Below are 12,009 nucleotides of genomic sequence, written 5' to 3'. Positions count from 1 at the left end.
AAAGCTCCCAAAACTCATGTAGTGCCATGTCTTCTCTTCTTATTTAACAAGTCAAATGATATGTGTCCCTTCATTTTTACTGTCACCCATCACCCTCAAGGTTTTTCAGTTTGTGTGTTCAGCTCCTCCTGTCCCTTGACACTCTTTTCCTATGTTATCTGCTCAACTGTCTCTTGATGCCTTCTCTGTTCTGAAGACCTCATCTCCTCTTCCCACCATGCATGAGTGCCCACATCTACACTGGTGACAAAGTAATCAGAGCATATGAAGTGTCACACTAACACAACCCTCTCATGCTGCTGTGAAGCCCCTTCCCTGTCCAAACACCAGGGAACACAGCGGCCAACATCACAACAATGGCATCACGCACAGTGTTTGGGGTCTTCAAGGCCTATCACCTACAGCCACACGGTCCAGGCCAGGGTGCTTCTACCTCTCTGGAAGACATAGCAGTAGGTGGCAGAGGCCATCAGGGCAGAGTGCTTCCCTTCTGCACTCATGAAAAGTCACCTGGTCAAATACCCAGCAGCTCCTGGAACTCCTATCAGCTGTGTGTGTCACCCTCTGCAGAGGGCCCACAGCATGGATGAGTCACGTCATATCGAGTGGTGTTCACTGGAAGGATGTTGGGTACAGACTTGCTTTTATTCCTTATTTCAGCACACAGCCTGCAGACAGGGTGCACAGCTCTTGTCTTCTCCCCATGGCTGTAGGTGTTGTGCCAGATGTCCAAGCTGGCCTCTGCTGTTTAGTTTTTGCTCCATTTAATCCTCTTGGACACACTGGTCCACTGGGGGACTGTTTCTAGGCCATATCAGCACGCCATCACCCTTTTTCCCTATCTTTGTCCCTGTTCCAGAAGTTACAAAACCCACTTTCCCTCCCTTTGTTTTTCACATCTTTATAACTTTTGGGTCATGTTGGTCTTCTCTGAGAAAAAAAGCTGTCAAAGGCGTTGCTTGAACTCTTTTGCCCATCCGTTGCTGTTTAGCTGCAGCTGTGCCTTCCCCTTCACTTCTTCAGCAGAGAAGCCTAAAGTGCTCACATTTTCTGGGGTACAGCAGCAGGAAAGCTGTGGCAGGGAGCCTGGGCTAGGGATGTTACAGCTCATCACAAGGCTGACAGACATCTTGATTGCTGCATTTTTTGTGGAAAAGAGTGTGGAGGCAGTTTCTAGGATTGAAGGATTCTGGCTATGAAGACCCTTTGGAGCTTCATATGAGCTGACATGTCAGCAGAGTGTTGACAGCCTATCAAGCAGCTGACAGGGCACGGTCCTGCTCTGAACGGGGTGCTTCAGCCAAAAGCCTAGGAAGAGGACTGGCAGGCCATTTCCTCTGCAAGCTAAAAGGAAAGCAGGGAAGAACAGATGCTTTCCAGGGAGAGATGCATGTTTCCTTGTTGAGAATAGGGGAGAGCTGATCTCCATATTGCAGAACTTAATCAGCCTGTACTACCCGCCTTTCTTGCCCTTAAAAGTCTCTCCTCTCCCAAGGGAGGGGAGCAGAAGGACAGACTTTATCACTCTTCCCTTTGTCAATTCTCCCTCCTTTGTCACTTCTCAAAAGAGCAGGGCACAAGATATTTACCCTCAGCCCTCTCTCTTCCTGCATGGTGTTCTTTCTGCTACTTTTCAGCTACATTTTTCCATAATGAAAAACTCCATCCTAAATCTGCTAGGTTTCCTGAGGGCCATTGAGCCAGCAGCCAAAGGCACCTGCTGACATCAAGAAAAAGTCAAAACAGGCATCAAGAGTCAGGGAAGAGACAAAGTAACTACGCCCACCTAAAAGAGTTAATGATCAAATGCCACCAGGAGAAGTGTGAGTCTCCTCACTTCTAGACACTCAGCTCTGCTGTGCCCCTCTACAAGGGCAGTGATTGGAACAGGGTTTGGAGGATGGCATTGCAGACCTTGATCATGACTTTGTCCACTGCAGTTTGCCCTCCCTCCTCAAACTGGTTAGCCACTGGCCAACAGGTACTGCAATCATGGGACTCCATAGGGCGACAGCCACACCTCTGAGAGCAGGTTTCTGCTCCCAAAATTTCATCCACAGATGGCAAAGGCATGGCAGTGGCTTGTAACAACAGCATGTACCAACCCACCACACCATCCTCTGTGCAGAGAGGCAACCATAGGCCAATCTTTTGCCCCACACCCATAGTACCCTCCAGCAGACATAGGGCACAGCACACAGAAGAGTGAAAAATCAAGAAAGTAAAGCACAGTCCATGTCCTCCTTAGACAGAAGCGGGGAGGGAGCAGGAGAGAGTCAGCTCATCTGAGGTGTGCCACAGCTGCAGGAGGATGCTCATTTCTGCCAGTGGCAAAAACATCAGGAGAAATCATCAGGCAGTAGGTGTAATAGCGGTATGTATGAAAAAGCAGGAACAGAAAACAAACCTGGAACAGAAGTAGAACAGAAATTGGACTTGTTTCTGCATGTGACATCTCTTTATAAGTGTCTCTGGCGGAGGCAATGACAAGCTATAGTCAATCTGCGTGAGACAGACATTGGGACAAAACAGCATCTCCTAGAGTGGCCCCCTGAAGGACTTGCAAGCCAGAAAATAAACATTTTTCAGATACCTTTCCTTTAGGCTGCTTTGAAAAACATGAAGTGGGATGTTCAGCATACAGGAGCACACTAACTGTCATCCAAAGCAAAACCCTCAAAACGCATTTAATGCGGTGTAAAAACTCCCCAGAATCCCATGGCTCCAGCCTGGCTGTCGCTCTCCTCTTGCAGCACACGACTGGCTCAGGATACGCACAGCCCGGTACCAGCCATTGCTGGGTTAGCTGGAACCTTGGTCTGACCACCAAGACACTCTTACAGGTTATGAGAAACAGCTAAAAGCCCACACTGTTTCCATCACAATAGAGACTCATTATTCTTCATATAAGAAGATCAGAAAAATAAATGCAAACAGAAAAATTCCCACACAATCAAGGTACGCCTACTCAGTGTTTTCTTTTCAGATTGATGAAGAAAACCACCTTCTCATAGTTAAGAGCAGCTGACACCAACAATTCCTGTCTTCTTTCAAAGAGGGTATCCTCCACTCAATTCTAAACCTTCCATTTGTCTGAAATTTTAGACAAACAACAGCACTTATTTATGAAGTAAATTACTAAGAACTCCATTAAAATTAATATATTGCAGTGTATCACCTTTTATCTGGCTGATGGTAAGGAATTTGTAGTACCAAGTCATAAGACTAAGTAGATTACTAGAGAGATGACTCGTAATCACTTCTCTCCCAAAATAAAGCCATGAGATATTTATTATTTAAAATTACAAGCCACTGTGTGATCTCCTGTTCCAGTTAAACACAGGGGAAGTTGTGTTTCTGAGAAAACAGGATTGGGCCCCTGTGGCTTGAAGAATTTCACCATTCCATCAGAAATGCCTGTCTACCAGCCCTTGTAGACTGACAAGTCCGGCTCCTTGGCTCTTGCACAGCATCAGGAGGATGAAAACCACATGAAGATCGGAAAAATGCGCAAAGCCAGGGGCAAAAGAAAAGACAAGGCTACTCAGAAAGATCATGTGTGATTCCTAGCTTGCTGATAGAAAGAAAGAATTTCTTGGAAGCTCAGAGCTCTTTTTAGACAGATCTGTAACTATTTGTAATTCACTTGCATCACAGAAAGCATTCATGTGTGTGGGATGTACGGTACGCAGCCCGTGTAAGAATTCAGTCTAATAACTGGTACAGGCTAAGAATGTTAACAAAAGACGACTATTGCAGCACCTATATTTTTTCACAATGTGGAACATGCATAAATAGAAAACATCCTTCCCTAGTTCATTTTTCATTGACACACAGCCATTGCCCAACTACATATGCAGAATCCATGTAGAAAAAAGTGACTATTACATCGCTACATGTATTGGGGTGAGATCCCATAAAAGCATCCAGAAGAAACCTATGTTTCTAATCACAAGTTGAAAATACCGTTCCAAACACAACATACATGTGCTCTTTACAGAATCACAGAATATTCTAGGTGGGAAGGGACCTTAAAGATCATCTTGTCCAACCATCAACCTAATTTTGACAAAAATAAACACCCACACAACAAACAAAAAGCAACACCATCACTAAACCATATCTCCCAGCACTACATCAACCCGTCTTTTGAACACCTCCAGGGATGGTGCCTCAACCACCTCCCTGGGCAGCCCATTCTGATGTCTGATAACCCTTTTGGTGAAAAAAATTTTCCTAATATCCAGCCTGAAACATATTTGAGACTTCTAATACATGTACCATATTGCATCTAAGGTTTCATCTAGTCTGTAATGTATTATTCTAACACAAAATAGCAGTGCCACAGTTCAGTTGGTTCTTGAGGAGACTGGCAATACCAATAATTTTTTTTTTCCATTTGAAAGTATGTGAAAGGTACAGCTTTTTTGCAGGTATATAACTGTTAGGATACAAGCTAGCAAATTTCGTTCATAATATTGACCAGCTTCTTGCTTTAGATTAAGTGAGAAGAGTGCTTTGAAGGCCATGATCTAGCCACTAGAGCACTGGACTGTTCAGGACCTATTCCCAGTTCTGTCACAGTCACAACAGGACTTTAGATAAAGCTCTTTGTTCTTTCTGTTGTACAGCACAGACATGAAGCAAAACACAAAAAACTGAATGTTCATATCCTCAATAATATAAATGCATATACAATATATACATGTGTGTATGCATTACACACATATGTACAGATATAGGTATGCTTATACATATACAAGAGAGAATGTGTGCGCATAGTCTATCATAACAAGGATCTAGATACAATAATTATGGATAGAAAAGCTTGTATTTAGTAATTAGAATATGTCTAACATATTTTACTTGGTTACACATCCTTAATAAAAAGCCAACCATGGTAGGGAAGTTCAAATTATCCCTAACAATTCTTTAAAGCAGTTACATTTATGATGTAATTTATTGCATTTATTAAACTATTAACATAGGGAATGCTCCTTTTACGTCAAATTGCAAGTTTTGCAAGTACACAAATAACTTTTAGAAACAGCTGCAGCATGAACATTTCATTTTGCTGTGACTTACAGTGGCAAGTCCTGAAGGGTTACGTATTACTACGGACCGCAATTCACTTGAAACAAAATGCCAAGAGAAGCCAAAAATTTCATTTCTTCATGTCTGCATTAACGGAGAGGATGGAAGCCCAGATCCAGCAAACCCCTTATGCTGATTCTTTTTATCATGTGCATATTTTCATGTGCATATAATCAAACTAAATTGAACAGGATATGCACATGGACAAAGCCTAACCAAAGGGGAAGCCTTAGCAGAATCTGGGCTACACAGAAGTAATCCATTGGCCTCTCCTGCTCACCGTCGTTCTGCTGTGAACCCGTTCCATAATAAATCCCCTCTGAAGCAACGCTTTAGTCTGTTGTACACGATCTATACACAGGGTAGTTCAAGCTATCACATCACATTAATAACCTAACAATATTTTGCCTTACTAATTTTATTTCATCACTCCAGAGGACAAAATAAGGGTAACAGACATGGTCAACTGGAAATACAAAACCCGAATGCTAATTTAATTTATATTCTTTTGCTTATAGAAATAAAAACAGGAAATTAAATAACTTCACCAATGGGGAAACAATTGCTTTTACTAGTCTTAAATCAAATAATAACACCTGCAAATGTAGGGTTGCAAGGTTTGTTCTTTTTTTCAGCTGTGCAGCCGTTTGCTCAGGGAAGTGGGGGGTTTTGTTTGGTTTTGATGTGTTGTTTGTTTTTAAGTGCATGGTGAAGAGAAACAGAAAGCAGAAGCCAGGCACAAATTACTGTTTAATGTAATATAAAAATTACTGATAGGGAGAGACGGTAAGCACTGAAGTCAACAAAAATTACTATGATCTGTAGCAACCAGAACTTCCTGATAAAAAAGACATACATATGCTATAGGAAAAATGCCTTCTCTGTCCTCAACTCGCACACTTGCCAGCACACGGCAGTCCCAAGTTCCAATCAGACTTCCTCTTTCCCCTGCTCTGAGGGGAAAATCAAGGGGGTTTTATTAATTTAAGCCTACACATAACTGAAAATTAATCCCAAATTAAGAATATGTCCATACTGAAATGCTTCTTTAACTATTGATTCTAATATAAGAATGTCTTTTTTAAAGGTTTGTTAACACATTGTGCCTTGTGTAAAAAAAAAAAAAATAATCAAAAGCCCAGCCATAGTAGTTATAGTAAGACTGTAACAAATGTCCTTTGAGCAGTATAACTGGTTCCAAAATGTTATCGTATAGTATCCAGAAGCTTGTCAGAACTTGAAAGATAGATATACTTTGAAATTTTATATATATACGCATGCATATAAATATATATACACAAACATACAAAAAATGCCTCAAATCAGAAGGTTTTATGTGTGTAGTAAATTTGTTATACTAGGAGTACCATCCTGGCAAAATACATGTCCTTAGACAACCACACTTAGAAGACTCAAGCAAAAAATGGGGTGGAAATGTTAGAACATAAATAATAACCTTACTTTTTAAATACTTTTCTTCATTTTATTTTTTTTTTACTAAAGAGACAAGTTCTTGACAGTAAGGATAAAAACCATACGCCCTTGTATTCACATTATAACTTAAGAACTTCTTTGGGACATGTGAAGCATTGCTATTTTTCATTCCGTCAGTCAAAACATCTGGATTTTAGTGGTTTTATAGCACAAATGGCTTGTTCAGAGTACAGCCTTTCCCATTTTAAAAAAATTTATACCCCCATTTCATTCTCATCACATGGTTAGCATATGTTTCGTGCCAACTTTATTCCAGGCCAAAACCTGTCGTAACTCATCAGGCCAATGAGTTACTATAGGAATGTAAAGCAAAGCAAAAAAAAAAAAAACAAAACAGCCAATCAAGTCAGTAAAAAGAAGTCAAAATACCAAAAAAACTCTACAGTATTCTGAGGAGAAGGAAAGGCACAAATAACTACCAGATTCCCAGTTTCTCTCAGAAGGTCATCATAACTGAAAAGTGGTGGAAAAAAAGAAATAAAGGCTGAAGAAGAGAGAGAGCTCACTGTCCGTATGACCTATCGTTGCAAGTGAAGTTTTCCAAAATAAGTAGATCACGTAAGAGCCAGGAAAGGAATGCAGATTATTGCAATATTTCTCTATCAAACAAAATAACAAAGCAAATGAGCTTCCCCACAGAGTCACTGTTGAAAACATGGTTGCTTTAACCTAAGGCTATTTAATTTGTCAGCACACATCCTCCACAGGTTGGCTCACCATTTACCTCATTTCCAACAAAACTTGGAGATGAGAGAGACACAAGACAACCATTATTCAGCTCCTTTTATTTATACGGAGAAGGGTGCAAAATAAACAACAATTTCTTTACTTCTAGGTGATGTTTGGTGGTTTTTTGCGGTAAAGAGCTGAAGTATATATGGAACTTGATTTGTCTCTTTAGCTTAGTTGCAAAAGGTTTGCTGCAACTTTAATCTAATGCTACTGCCTTTTACTCTCCTCAAATTTTTTATTGTGATAAAATTCAATCATTGCCACTTAACATTACTTATTGTCTCAAAGTCTGTGAGAAGGCAGCCTGTTGAGCAACTCTGAAGTGAGGATTAGTCAGCAGAGAGCTAGAAGAACATTCAAACTGCAGATAAAGCTATTGAGAATATGTTTTTTAAAAGCTTGCGCCCTCTCCAAGGCTTTACCTGCACCCACTGCATGCCCCCACTGGGAGTGTCAGGACAGGGTGACTCAGGGAGCAGCAGAAGAAATGATTGGGGGTAGAAACCTGACAGAAGAAAATGGCTGAAGATAGAGATGATCAATACTGGACCGTACAGGTGAGATTAACTCGGTGAAGGAATGAGCCTTAGAAGATGACAGCAAGGCTGGCAGAGTTCAGGAGCTGGATGAGTACACCAGGAATGCTTTATCAGGGAGTGTAATGATAGGACAAGGCATAATGGTTTTAAACTGAAAGAGGGGAGATTTAGATCAGGTATCAGGAAGAAATTATTTACTGTGAGGGTGATGAACAGATTGCCCAGAGAAGCTGTGGATGCCCCTTCCCTGGAAGGATGGGGCTTTGAGAAACCTGGTCTAGTGGGAGGTGTCCCTGCAGGGAAAACATTGAAGACAGACTGTGATTTCTTAGAAAAGGCCACCTTAGCACAAACAAGACAGACAAGGTTTATAAGCAGACGTTATAAAGCCAACAACTCAATCCAAGAATACCCACCTCGAGGTTTTGAAATGCCTCAGCGAAGTGCTCCTTATTCCCAACGTACCAATCTACACTAGATAATAAACCTTTACTACTATCAGCTATCACACCTGCTCAAGAAGTAAAGGACAGTGGCAAATCTAACCACTTCAATTCTGAAAAACCATGCAGATCACCAGTGTTGTGGCACATGATGGAAGCTGATGGGTTCTTCATAGTCTGATTTTCTTGAGAGCTTGGGAAATCTTTCTCTAGACACTTTACTTCCAAGTACGTCGATTTTGTTGGGAAACGGCAGAATGAAGATTACACTTGCAACCTTAATTCTGTCTTTTGCATCTATGCATTATTTATACAGCACTTAAAGAAGTGATTAAAAACACTATCTTCCATTGGACAGCAAGGCTCAAGTTTGGAAATGAATAAAAATGTATAACAAGGGAGCATATTTCCTTACATCACTGTAGCTGTGTATGTCAAAAGGTAAACAGAAACCAAAGAGAGCGAGCAAAAAAATTTAAGTTTCTGGCTAACATAGCAGAGAAATGACCATCAGGACAGCACTTCATCCCTGTTTTCAACAGAGTGATGCTAAGGGAATGAGTTCATAGGAGTGTGAGCTGATTTAAAGGCAGCCCTTTTTCTTCTCCTGATTGCAAATTCCCACCACTTCTACCTGCTCCAGCATTCTTCACACCTTTCCACAAGACACTAATCTGGCAGATGATAATGAAACAAAAAGACTGCGTAGCCTTCTGCCAGATCCATGAGTTATCCATGCATAGAGCTGACAGGAAGCGCGAGAGGGGAGCAGTATCTCCCCATACACAGCTGCAGAAAACTTGTGTCCACCTAGCTGCCTGTGAAACTGCAATTAAAACATACACCACATTCTGGAAGTGATCTCTGATTATCTGGATATCAGATTTGAGAATACATATAGTTTCAAACTACAAATACAACCAGCATCCACATTTACATCTAAAGTGAACAAGAGCTTTCGGCATGCATGAAGAAACACTAAGGGCTTGGAAAACTTCTGGCAGTAAGTAGCATGTGTATTAGCTCCCACTTGCAAGATGGAGATAATCACACCCTTCTTGCAGTTAAGATTAAATGCTCGTAAGAGATATAGTTATCAGAGCAGTAAAAGTTATGGAAAAGCCTCAGAGAAAAATGAGTACTGGACTTCACAGACAGACTCACCACTGTTGTAAACAAGGCATAGAATAAGGCTACAGTAAAATACTCTGCAAGTACTCATAATTTAGCATGGCTTATTCTAAAACCTAATGAAGCAGAAAACCTGTGGAAAAAATGATGTCAGGATACATATAGACACTGAAAGGGCTAGAGTAGATTCACAGAAGACAGACTTCACAATCCGAACGTTCTTTTTACACAGCTGTGAGCATTTGATTTTTAGAAACCTCTGAATCCACGCGGGCGTAGGTGAAACACTCATCAACTTGGGTTATTTGCAGAGGTTACTTCTGAGCAAAAATATAAATGAACCAGTGATGCTCTCGCCATTGAGAAAAACGTGGAAACACATGGTGGGACATGAGCCTTCGTACAGCCAATGACATGAATAGGGAGGGAGCTGCCTAACAATGTGCTTTGCCCTCCCAATCCTGAGAGGACACAGTCGTGGGTGATACTAAGGAAAAAGAGCAGGAACAACAACTCCATCCCCTCCTCATCTCCATATCCACTGGCATCTTAAGAGACTGGAGTGATGGGGACACAACATGCCAAAGCAGAACTCAATGGGACCTGAATAGTTTATACTCTTTGGCAAACTGAAGAATTTGATAAAACTACTCACAGTTTCTTTAAAGCCATGCCTCCTAAAATCATAATAAAGCAATCTGAGTAAGAAAAACGTACAAGTATGCTTTATACCAAACCTATCCATTTAATCAGATTTGGAAAGTCTGGGTTTAATTTTTTGCTCTGTGCCAGACATCCTCTGTGCCTGAGGCAAGTCACATTGCTATCGCATGTACTGATTCTTCCTCCAGACAAAGATGAGACTTCCTGAGATACCAGGAGAATGCACACACTAGTGCTTGTGAGGCAATCAGAACAGTAATGAGCATCCTAGAAAAGCCCATACTTGTGTGTTCTCACTATTAATTCATATTCACTAATGACACATTATTTATACAGCACTTAAAGAAGTGATTAAAAACACTATCTTCCATTGGACAGCAAGGCTCAAGTTTGGAAATGAATAAAAATGTATAACAAGGGAGCATATTTCCTTACATCACTGTAGCTGTGTATGTCAAAAGGTAAACAGCAACCAAAGAGAGCAAGCAAGAAAATTTTTACCTCTCAGTAAAAGTTGTCAAACTATTGAACTACATAAACAGTTCACTTTGAAATAAAAATACATCAATGTAGAAACAACTGCAATACATAAATGTGAAAAAAAAAAAATCTTCTCCCTTCCATTTGGTGCTCTCAGTAACTGCAGTGCATCCCAATTAGTATAACAACAGAAGAATCCGCAAATATGACGAGTAGCACAAAGAAAAGTCTGCAAAGACAAAATTTCTCAGCTCCCACGTTGCCTACAAAAGCACACTCCTGTCCAACCGCCTACTCCAAACCTCCACCTTTTTCTAAATTCAAGTTCAATTGCAGCAAGCTTTAAAAAAAAAAATAAATAAAAAAAATAAAAAAAAAATCAACAAATTCCCTTTACTCTGGGCTGAGCATACTGAACTGCACCAGAGGTGTCACACCAGCAGCTCTTTGTCTGGCACAGTGAGAGACGTACCGCCTTGGCTTTGCCTTTGACCCGACGTGCAAAACAAGAGAAGTGGCAGCGCACCGCAGGGCAAAAGCAGAGAGGCTCTACCTGGCACCCCGCCAGCCGGCGGCGACAGATTTTGGTACCGTGTTGTTTTATATATAGCAAGAAGCAGGTCCCAGCCTTCTGCTCAAGCTTCGGATTTCCAAATGGTGTGAGGAGTGATCGCTTGTGGAACAGGCTAATTTTGAAGTGAAAGAGGGCACAGGCGACGGTGTGAGCAATACTGGCAGAGATGCTCAACGTCAATCAGGAAAGGAAAGAAATGAAATATCTGTGGATTGTCATGGGAATTAAAGCATAACTATTACAGAATCTCAGATAGGGAAAGAAAAAAAAAAAAAAAAAAGGTAAAAACCACATGAGACTGGACCTTCATGCCTTTGATGTTTTAGATCTTCAGGTCTCCCACTATCCTGTTTCCACCCACGTGGGTGCACCTGTAAGTATTTGTACCCACACAAGAGCTATTTAAGGTAAGTTAGCAGAACTGAAAACACTAACTTTAACCTCTCAAAATACTCCTGAGGGAGCACAGGGACCAGAAGGGGAGAAAGAAAAAAGAGCAGTAAAGTAAAAACCTGGCAGACCTGAATTGCTTTAACATATGAAAGCTAGATAAAATGCAAATTATGGAGGAAAAAAGTCCATATTAGAGTAAGCAAAAAAAAACAAAAAGAGGGGGGATGTGGTGTACAAGAACCAAAAATCTGAGAACCTACAATTAGCTCTAAGGTTCAAAATTTACAGAAAATTCTCTGTCAGATCTCTGCATGTCAGCATTATGACTGAAGAGAAGGCATTTACTCAAAGAAACTGAAGATGTTTTAAAACTTTACTATTACACACGCTATTCAAAAACCATGACGGAACAATTAACATGTTAATTTGAATAGAAAAGCAAATCTATAGAAAAATATTGTGTACT

At 40.8% G+C, this 12,009-nt stretch overlaps 1 protein-coding gene across 3 annotated transcripts in view; it reads right to left on the bottom strand.

Moving 5' to 3' along the window:
* The window catches only part of RFTN1 (raftlin, lipid raft linker 1), a 96,529-nt gene that overhangs the window by 73,673 nt on the left and 10,847 nt on the right, over positions 1 to 12,009 (bottom strand). The window lies entirely within an intron of this gene.

The sequence above is a fragment of the Calidris pugnax genome, unplaced genomic scaffold (assembly GCF_001431845.1).
Source record: "Calidris pugnax isolate Ruff unplaced genomic scaffold, ASM143184v1 scaffold11, whole genome shotgun sequence".
In the NCBI taxonomy this organism is placed as follows: Eukaryota; Metazoa; Chordata; class Aves; order Charadriiformes; family Scolopacidae; genus Calidris; species Calidris pugnax.
This window is presented reverse-complemented; position numbering and strand designations above follow the sequence as displayed.